An 11,854-nucleotide genomic window follows, 5' to 3' on the forward strand; every position below is an offset into this window, starting at 1 on the left:
TCCTTGTCATGAACTATAACACACAATATACATTGTTGGTTATTATATGGTTATATGGTAGGTACCTATACCAACTCACTGAGTTGACTTTGTTAAAGTTACCAAGGCAAGAATTTAAATGACTTGACATATTAAATACCAACTTCCCTTCTGTTTCTCATTTTATAATATCACACTATAGACTTACATTACTGGGTTAGCTTTATAGAATATATAAGAGGCCAGTTAAAGCTATCATTAGTTTTCATTTCTGTTTCGAGATTGATAAGTTTAAAATTTGTAATGTTTGGAGTCAAAATAAACTCTAACCGCTAATGAATTGATTCCATTCAGGAAATTTGTGTTCAATGATAGACATTTTTAATTTAAGCAATAACCAACCTGTCAAAAAATTCCAATGATGAAAACCAATACCTAATAGCTGTAATTGGTTACTAAGTCTGATTCGTAAAAGTATTATTCGGATTCCTAAAAGTGTTGATAATTTTATTTGGTTAGGGTTTAATCCCCCTTTATCCTGTTTGGGGCCCTTTTTTCAATTCGAGCCTTTTGAATATTGTTATACTCAACTCCGGCAATGGATCAACCGTTGACGTTGATTCCTGAAACTAGATAATCTTGTGGTGGTTACTCCTTCCCACAATTGTATGTAAGACAACTCACTTCTAAGCTTCTAACCAAAGATGAAGAAGTCCTTATTTTATAGGACACAATCAAATCCAGACATACATATGACATAGAGTTATGTAGTTTAACGTTGATAAAGTTTTCAGGTATTCGTTCATGTATGATACATAAACTAACCACTCAACCGTGTCTGGGATAAATCGTTTCCTCTTTCCTTTTTGCACCTGACATAATAGAGTCTTATACCTAGGTATATAGGTAAGGTTGATATTTGCATTCAATATATGTATGTATATAGATAAACCTCAAGAATTTATGTTGAATGGAAAATTATCTGCAGGATTTGTGGCCGATGTGATGTTGTAATCGACAAGGAGTAAGTTTAGCGTATATACTCTTAGGTACGACGACAACATTCAAGATAAGACGATGACGCCGCCAATTACGACGGAGAATATAGAAGATAATGTATGAATGTATATAATGACAAGAGACACATTTTTCAAGAACTTTTCTTTTTTTTGGAACGAGATTTTGATGATGAGAGGTTGTTGAGAGAATTTTTCAAAACCGAATAAGACGGTGCTTAATCGATAGGTAGTGTGGGAACTTATTACGTAGGTTCGTCCCGATACATGAGTTCAATACCCAAGAGTTTATATTACAACAAGTTCACATCACATCGAGACAATTGAAATAATATGACTCAATTGCCCTGACTCTTGAATAGATATATTTTCGTAATTGCACTTCAAATCGACTAAGAGGAAAATTGTGTCCAGTTAGTCATTAGTCATGTGGCCTTCCAAAGTTGACAAAACACAAAAAATTAAAATGTTTGTCATCACAATACAAATTTTAAAAATAGACTGGGATGCGACCCACACTGATAACTTCCCATCCCGTCTGTCGATTTGTCTTGTTTAAAACTTTAACAATATTTTGTGTGAGATAAATAATATTTTTCAATATTTTTCTCTGTTCTCCCAATACCGTAAACCACTGTTTCGTACGAACTTGCTCAAGTATCCAAGAAGTCTGTTTACAAATATTTCCTATATTTTAAGATTTAAAAATAAAAAGAGGCTAGGATGCGACCCACACTGATAACTTTCCATCCCGTCTGTCGACTTGTCTTGCTTAAAAGCTTGTCTATATGTACTCGTATCAATTTTATTTTTTATGATAAAACGGACTGTTTGATTTTTATATAAAAATCACTGAATATAGAAAACAATATTTTCTGTGAAATAAAATAAGTTTGAAGCCAATATTTTTAATTTTTGAAAAGCTAAGTTTTAGTGTTGTTTTTTTTAAGGTATTATTTTTTGTAAAAAATCTGTCAATTCAATTTTTTTCAAACTTTAACTGAATGTTGACAACACTATTTTTTGAAAGATAAAAGTAGTCTAAAGCCAATATCTCAAAGTCTTGAAAAGATATTTGAGTCGAAAATCAATTTTTACCAACTTTTATGCATTTTTTTTAGGTTTTTATTTTTTGTAAAAAAACTGTCAAATTGTTGAAAACGGGATCATGACGAAATCTAGAATGCCAAAAATCTCGAATGCCGAAAATCTCGAAAATAAAAAAAAATTATCTAGAACGCAAAAATCCCGAATCCGTAAAAATCCAGAATTAACAAAAATCTCGAAAGACTCTATCTAGAAAAAAATCTAGAAAAAAAATAAAAATTCGAGATAGAAAAAAATCTCGAAAAAAAATAAAAGTTCCAAATATTTTTTGTTACAGTTAAAACTCAATAAAAAACAAATACATCAGTTTCAAAAATCAAATGGGATGGCGCAACAGCCCGTTGTGAACCAGAGCCTAGTGACTTACAACTCTCAACCATTCCTGTGTGCGAGTAGTGTTGTCAGGAATGGAAGGGACCTACAATTTAGACCGACTCCGAACGGCTAGTTTGAGAAAGCTCTTTTTCATAACAAGAATTACTCTTGAAGGATTTGTCAATTTCTCGCAAGAGGCAGTACCCGCGACAATTTTTTTTTTTAAATTAAGGTGGCACAGGCAGGGGTTGAACCCAGATCCCTTGCATGACAATCCAACGCACTAACCACCATGTCACGGGTACTACCCACCACGGGTTTACCCAATATTTTATTTTCTGAGCAAGAAAAATAGTTGCAAATAATAAGAAAGGTGCATGGGTAGCAATGTGCAATTGTATAATTGATATCTTGTCAACTTTAAGTTTGTTAAGGCGAAGTAAGTTATCCAGAATGTATGTTTGAATTTTTGAGGCAATGTTTAAAATTCGCGCGAATTTTGAACATTGCCTCAAAAATTCAAACACGCATTCTGGATTTTTGCATTCGAGATTTTTTTTTTCTAGATTTTGACATTTCGAGATTTTATTTTCTAGATTTTTGTTTTCGAGATTTTTTCAATTCTAGATTTTTGTTTTCGAGGTTTTCATATTCGAGATTTTTACTTTCTAGATAATTAATTTCTAGATATCGTGGTAGACCCGTTGAAAACAATATTTCTTATAAGTGAAAATTAGTAAGAAGCTATTATCTCAAAGTTTTTAAAAGATATTTGAGTCGAAAATTATTTCTTACCAACTTTTGTTAATTTTTTTTCGATTTTTAATTTTTTGTAAAAAAAACTGTCAATTCGATTTTATTCAAAATTTTACTGAATGTTGAAAACAATATTTTTTATAAGATAAAATAAGTTTGAAGCCTAAATTTCAAGTTTTTGAAAAGATATTTGAATCGAAATTCAATTTTTACTAACTTTGAGTAATGTTTTTTTTAGATTTTTATTTTTTATAAAAAAAAAACTGTCAATTAGATTTTTCTCAAAATTTTATCAGATGTCAAAAACATTATTCTTCGTTGCACAAAATTGTTTTGGAGATGAAATCTTACTTTTGTCGTAAAATTTTGGAGGTGACAATTTTTTTTTCAGTTTTTTTGATTTATAAAAAAAAACGTTAAATAGATTTTTTTTCAAAAAATATACTTCTTTGATATTACGTTACAATATATTATATAAAATTTAACTCAAGTCTCTAGCGTTTTTGTTCGTAAGATATTTAAAAAAAAAAACTGGGGTGGCGCAGCAGTCCGTTGTGAACCAGGGCCTAGTGACTTACAACTCTCAACCATTCCTGTGTGCGAGTACTGTACTAGGTCAGGAATGGAAGGGACCTACAATTTTAGGACGAATCCGAACGGCTAGTTTGAGAAAGCACTTTTTCATGACAAGAACTACTCTTGAAGGATTTGTCAATTCCTCGCAAGAGGCAATACCCGCGAAAATTATTTTTTTAAATTAAGTTTCCACAGGCAGGGATTGAACCCAAGACCCCTTGCATGACAGTCCAACGCACTAACCATCATACCACGGGTACTACCGTAACATATTTAGGGTTAACCAAAATGTTCACCTTTTTTTCAAACTGCTATGGTAAAAAAAACCACCCACGCAATTTTCTTGACAGAGGTTTCTGCATCTTTCTGCCTTATTATCTGTATAACAAAATTTATTTGAAATCGATATCTCTTCTGGTTCTTGAGCTATGGACGAGGAAAAATCGTCGTGAACGTACGTACACACGTACTCTAGGGACCTTTAAACGTCGAGAAATGTTAAAATTTTCAATTTGTCAAATCGGACCCATTACAATAACTTTCTATGGGAAGTTAATAACTGAAATCAAAATAACGTCTTTGATTTACAATATCTACTGATGCTTGAGATATGGACGAATAGACATCTCTGTAAAAATAATTTATTTAGATTCTAATGACCTTGAAACGTCATGAAATTTAAAAATTTTAAATTCAGCAAACCGGACCAATTACGATAGGCAGGTTCAGGCGAAATAAGGGACTTGAAAGTAAGGCAAGTTTCTAGTATCGGATAGGCGAGCTGCCAAAAAATTGCCTTCCAATAGAGGCAACTTTATTTGAAAGTTAGTCAAGAAAAAATCTCCCTATCAAGTCAACTTATGTCAGAATGACAATTGGTCATGTGTTTTCATTCAACTGAAAGCTGAACTTTATTGCTCTATTACTTATTTATTTTCTGCACGATTCCATTTTATTTACAATACACAGGGCCTTACCAATAATAAATCGCTAAACACACGTTTAGGTATTATTGAGTTAAATTTTAACAGCGAGTTAATTTGCGTGTATACTAATAACCAAAATAAACACGTCTTTTACTAATTAGCCTTCTATTACAATATCTACTACACTCTTTGTCAAAAAGACAGCAATTGAATTGACGTAAGTAAAATTTGCAAACATAAACAAAACAAAAATATTTGAATGAAATTAAATTGTACAATATTTTGATTAAAATTATTGAGAGTTCGAAATAATAAATGGTTCGAAATCTTTGAGAGAAAATATAAGAACAAAACAAATTTTTGAGTAACAATTATTTATTAATGACTTTTTAAAAAAAGGTAGGTACATATGTACTTTGATTTATGTTTTAAAACTAAATTAAATACTTAAAATACCACAAAGAAAATCACAAAAAAAAATAAAGTTCAGTCCATGCTCGAAAAAAAACATAATGCTTATAAACTAATTTCAAAATACTACTGTCAAGTCCTACCACTGATTGTGGGTTTGTCAATTGTAGATAAGACTTTATCTGCTTCCTTAAGAAGCAGAGACTTAAAGCTGTGACTCTTTCCGGTGGGGTTACGTGAAGTTTCTCAAGCGTATTCTGGACACATTTAGCATAATCAATAGCATCTGCATTGAATGGAAAAATTCCACACTTTCTAAAAGCGTTTTTAATGCTTTCCGTCCTGTCTGTGCTGTCCAGCACAGCTTTTAGAAGTTCGCAGAAGTTGGTCTTCGTCACAGCCTTATTTTCATTTCCTGGAATGGTCTGCCATTTATGAACCGTTTTTTATAGTCACTTTTAAGCCCCTTGAATGCACCCACATCAGCTGGCTGAGTAATGTGTGTTGTATTTGGATAAAGTGCATACAAAATTATCCCATTACTCCTGCAGAAGACGCTCAGTTCCATGGTCAGATGGGATTTATGACCATCGACCAAAAATAATACTGGCCGCTTAATATTGTTTTCAGAAAGTGTCGGATCGCATCCAACCAGTCTCCGATCTTCCCAATACCCATTTGTCCGGCATGCTTTTCACCAAATCTGGTGGAGGGCGCACATATGGGAACACGACCAAAGGCGGTAGAGTTTGACCATCAGCACTGAACAAAAATAAAACGGTTAATGTCTCCTTTTCATTTCCTGCATTAACCTTGTATAGATTTTTCCATCCCTTAGGAGCCAAAACTACACCAGTTTTTGGAGTCAAGCAAAATGACGTTTCGTCTCCATTGAAGATTCTGGAAGATCTTCCAGAATATCTGCAGCATTTATCTCCTGCAAATATCCCTTTAAATCTCGAAACTATTTTCGAAGTACTTCCTCCGTAACGATTGCTCGTCCTTTTGACACTCCCTCTTGAGTTCTGAGGGACACTTGAGGATGCCGCTTTAAAAATGCGTAGTACCAAGTTTTTCCCAAGACGGCCGTCTTTAAATGGTGTATGTCTTTTGTCCTCCAAAATTATTTTTTGAACGGTGTTCAGAAAGTCTGATGGCTTAAGTGGAAATCCACATTTTGCCAGGTTGATTATCCAATCTTCCAAGCACTTTTCCTCATTCTAAGAACCGTGTCTGGGCCCATACGGATATAGGCTTTTCAGCAACTCGACCATGAAGTCTGTCCTGCAGTGTTGTTCTTGGGACTTTATACTGTTGGCTTGCCTTTCGGATTGCCCATTTTTCTTCCCTAATTTTTTTAAGAGCTTCACTTAGGGCCTCTTCGGAATAGTTATAAAAAACACGCTTAGAAACACCCGTTTTTTGTTTTATTTAAACCTAAAATATTTTTTGGGAAATTATTAACCTACTCGTAACTATTAAAATGTTTATAAGTAGGTATGGCAAAATATTTAACTGGGTTTTAAATATTTTGCCATACTAATACACATTTTAATAGTTAGGTTAAGGGATAACCTCCAGTTAAATTTATTGTTGGGAAATTGAACTATAAACGGACAGTCAAATTAAATTCCATGGTTTGCAATGTCAGTGGTTTTGACAGCACACGCAACAAATACTTTTGAGTTCCACAAGAGCTGAGAATTGATTTATGGTAAGGCCCAAAATGTTATTCGTGATGCACTTGTAGCTTGCTTGAGTAGTGTTTTGAATGAATTGGTGGTAGAAGTTAATAAAGTATAGTTCCAAGTTTGAAATTTGTGACATTTGAAAAACTAACTAACTGCTTTAATCAAAATTTACATTCAAAGAATGCAGTTGACTGCAAATGGAGTCTTTTATATTGTCTGAACCTGTCCAATAACTTCCTATGAGAAGCTTAAATCAGGCAGATGTCAAAAACCATATTCTTCGTCGAATAAAATTATTCTGAACGCAAAATATTCGAGTTTAATAATAGCTTTGTTGCTTTTTGTTAATTATAAAAATACTTGAATATTTTTTCAAGTTCATACTAATTTTATGATTGAAATCACAATGTGCATTATAGGTTATTCAATTATTTGGTATCGATTAAATTGCTATTGCTATGTTAACAAGATAAAATTCACGACTTGCCCCTGATGCTGATATTTTTAGTCTTAAAACAAGTGAAAGAAAAGTCTAACACAAATCTGCTTAAAACCCTAACTTTCAACTTTTAACTTAATCGACTCAATGGTTTAGGCTGTAGGGGGAAGGTCAGACAGACGGACGGAATCGTTGAACCCCTTTTTCGACTTCTACCATAGCTACTTACTTACTTAAGGTGGCGCTACAGTCCGGGCGGACCTGGGCCTCAACCAACATGCGTCTCCAGCCAGTTCGGTCCCTAGCTAGCTGTCTCCAGTTTCGCACTCCAAGTTGGTTGAGGTCCTCTCCCAACTGGGTGCGCCACCTGAGTCGCGGTCTTCCTCTACTGCGCCGTCCCTCGTGATTGGATTCGAAGACCTTCCGGGCTGGAGCGTTGATGTACATCCGCTCTACATGACCTAGCCATCTTAGCCGTTGGACTTTAATTCTGCTAACAAGGTCAGTGTCGCTGTACAGCCCGTACAGTTAGTTGTTATATCTTCTCCTCCATTCTCCATCTATGCGTACGTTTTGTCCAAGACGTCGTCGTTCAGTCTCCTTTTTTGATGGCAGCATATACTTGGTCTTGCCCTCATTAAACACTAAACCCATCTTCTTCGCTTCCGTCTCAATGCTCAAAAACTCTCCACAGACATCACGATCTTCCAATCATGTTAATATTATTTGCGTATCCGAGTAGTTCGATGGAAGATTGTGCCTCTAGTGTTGACGGTTGAGTTTTGCACAATTCTTTCCAGAACGATGTTAAACAAGTCGCATGACAGTGCATCGCCTTGTCCAAAACCTTCGGTGAGATCTTTTCCGACCTTGATAGAGCAGCGTGCATTCTCCATCGTCATTCTGCACAAACGGATAAGTTTGACAGGAATGCCAAAACTAGACATTGCTCGGTAGAGAGAGAGATGGTGGGTATCGATTTGAAGGTCCTGGGTTTTTCCAAGATCTGCCGTAGTGTGAATATTTGGTCGATAGTGGACTTTCCTGGTCTGAAGCCACACTGATAAGGACCGATCAGGTTGTTGACGAATGGCTTCAGACGTTCACATAATACGGCAGAGAGGATCTTATACGCAATGTTAAGGAGACTTATGCCTCTGTAGTTGGCGCAGTTTAGAGGGTCTACTTTGCTGAGATTACACTCATCGGGCATGCTTTCTTTCGACCATATTTTGCAGATGAGTTGGTGCATGCTCTCTACCAACTCATCGCCTGCTGCTTTGAATAGTTTGGCAGTGATGTTGTCAGCTCCAGCAGCTTTGTCTGACTTAAGTTTAGATATAGCTATCTTCACTTCGTCAAGGTCGGGTAGGCGGAATTATTGATCTGCGTCGCCGAGGTTGAGTGGTTCTATCTCCCTTACAGCGGAATTCGGTTCGTAATCGCCGTTATATAATTTGGAGAAGTGATCTTTCCATATTCTCAACATCGACTGCGGTTCTACTACGATGTTCCAATGATCTTCTTTACAGGCTTCGGTTCGTGGCTGGTACCCTTGGGAGGTTTTTTTTACCTTTTGGTAAAATTTACGAACCTCATTCCTGTTGTGACATCCCTCTATCTCCTCGATCGCGCGTTTCTCATGCTCTCTTTTTTCCATTTAAGAAGCCGGTGTTCCTCTCCCCTCTTCTGCTCGTAGAGCTCGCTAGCAGCTCTAGTCCTTTTGTGCAGCGCTGTTTTGTATGCCTCTTGTTTCGCTGCGTGAGCTTGCCGGCATTCGTCGTCAAACCAGGGGTTTCGCTGTGGTGGCCGTGTGAAACCTAGAACTTCAGAGGCGGCATCTCTGATGGCTGCAAGGCAATGTTGCCACTGGATTTCAATGCTTAATGCATGCAGCATAGGACTCCTTAAGAGGTTATTAGAGACTCGATCGGAAAAGGACATGGCAGTCTCTTGCGATTGTAGCCGTCTAACGTCGAATCTTCTCACAGTACTTCCTTGTTGTGGCTACAACGAGGTAGTGGTCCGAGTCAATGATGGCCTCTCGGAATGTTCGGATATCCTGGATACTGGAGAAGTGTCGTGCGTCGATCGCAATGTGGTCAATCTAGTTGACGGTTGATTGATCAGGTCCCCTTGTGGATATTAAGATGTGTGAACTGCGTACTAGCGGCCAGACTGAATCCGTTGTCGGAGGTAGTGTTGTGCAGGCTGTATCTCCCGATTATGCCACCAAAGATGTCTTCTTTTCCTAGCTTGGCATTAAAATCTATTAAGACAATTTTAATGTCACAGCCAGGGCAGCAAGAGCTCGAAGAATATGTCTTTGGTGTCTTCATCTTTCTCCTCTGTTGGGTCATGCGCGCATATGAGGCTTATGTTGGCGAATTTAGCCTTGATGCGGATTGTCGTGATGCGCTCGCTCACACTGTTGAATCTCAGGACTTTTTGCCTGAGTCTAGTTCCAACAACAAATCCACACCCAAAAAGACTCTGTCTTTGTTCTCGGTAGCAGTCGCCGTAGTAGATATCGCAGTCTTTTAGTTTGCGTTTGCCCGGTCCATCCCATCGCACTTCTTGGATGGCTGTAATATCTGCCTTGCAGCAGTTTAGAGATTCCGCTAATTGTTCGGCTGCACGTGGTCTGTTAAGGGACCTAACATTCCACGTACATATCCGAAGTTCGTTGTCCTTATTTCGTTTGCGTGGGTTGTCAACAGTGAATCCGTCCGTATCCGAGGCTTGTTGGTGCTTCGAAACTTAAGGTATTTTTACGTGGCCAGGAAGTCACCCCGACGCACAACCCCCAACCTGGAGGGCCAGATCCTTAGTATAACTCCAAGGAAGGGGAGCCGGATAAACCGCTCCTCACAGGCCTGTGCTCCGAATATGTCGAAGAAGCCCTATATAAGGTGTTCACTAAGTAGTTCAACTTTACGGGAACTGTAGACGCCACCGTTAATTCCATCTCGAGAATTCGTCCGCTGCCGCCTGGATAAGGAGAGGTGCCTTAGTGGAAACACCTCTCCCCCCCCCCTCTGTCGTTTGCTGCCCCCAACAACTTTCCACTGGGGTTGGAACCCAATCTCCAGTTGAGGTACTAGGCACCCGATGTTCACCGCGGGGAGGTAAGAGTAGGAGTTGATAGACAGAGGTGGGTTTTGAGAAAAACCTGTGGACGCTTGTGTCCTCTTGAATGCACATGTCTACCATTTGAACATCATATAAAATGTTCCGTATATACAATTTTTATAACTCACCGGAATTTCATCAACAAAATTAACCATATGAAAGAAATGTTTGTTCCTATGTAGCTATGTTGTATCACGAACCCTGTCACTAAGTAAAGTAAACCATTTCGCACGAACTGAAATGTCTTGGTATGCAAATAGGTAGGTACTATTCCCCCAATTTTGCATTTGTTAAACATGTTTGCTAATTTTACTTACAATTTGCATAAAATTCCTATAAAATATTCGTCATGCACGGTGAGTTCCGGAAGTTTAAAATTCTATGGTATCGAAATTGAAAATATTTAGCCGGCCTGTACAAAAGACGAAATCATAATCTCTTTTATCACAACAATAACAAAATACCAACATGCTGCTAATAATCTTCAAAGAAATAACTGAAATAAATGGATATTAAAGTTTAACTATACGATTACAGTTGTTTTAATATTCAAAATTCAAAAAACGAAAAAAATGTGCACTCATTTTCATCCTAATTATACATAGAGTATTACGTTGAGTTATGTGTACTGAGGGCTGATATACTTTGTGGGCTATCAGCATTCAAAATCTTGTAACCGTCTTAACGTTCATGTATTTCAAATATTTAAATTCAACAACCCCTATTATTCAAATTGACACAGTTTAACAAGCTCTGTTGTACAAATAAACACCTGCAGCAATTCAGCTTCGAACTGTACTTGTGCTTGTATAGTGTGAAGTTGGTAGTGGTTTAAATAAATATCTTTTTGCTGTAGGGTGATTCAATTGGAAAGATAGATTACTTCATTTTGCGCTTTAATTGAAAAATGAATTCAGACGTATATAATAGTTCTTTGGAAATTGAGTTCCTACTAACATATAAATGCCTTTAAATACCTAAATTTTTAATTGTTTCAATGTGAACACAAAACTTTCTGCAGAAACTGAATAAATCATTGATGTTTAAAACAAAAAAAAGTCATTTACTGGTTGATTTTTAATTTAAAACGACAACTGATAAACATTTTTTTTTCTAAAACTATCTTTTGGTAACTATATTATCATCTGTTTTTAGTTACCCAGAGTTGTTAATTCAACTTACTTATCCACATTCCTAAGGAAGAAGCTCAATTGAGTTGTGTATTGCCGTGGTTAATAAAGATTTCAAAATGGTTTTTTCCTCTGTTATTGTGGCTTGAATTCTCTTCTTTATTAAACAGATTTTGTTAATAAAAGGTGTTGTTTTCAATATCAAGCTATTTGGGCAGCTGAAACTTAGAATCTGTCATCTTTTTACATTTTTAAAGTGAAATCACTTTTCAAAGCATTGAAAAAGTGAAACTAGACTTAAAAATTTAATTGAATACATTATAATGAAATAAACATAAATACAAAAACTTACTAAAGACTTTATATTTTTACTAAG

Source organism: Eupeodes corollae, chromosome 3 (assembly GCF_945859685.1).
Source record: "Eupeodes corollae chromosome 3, idEupCoro1.1, whole genome shotgun sequence".
In the NCBI taxonomy this organism is placed as follows: Eukaryota; Metazoa; Arthropoda; class Insecta; order Diptera; family Syrphidae; genus Eupeodes; species Eupeodes corollae.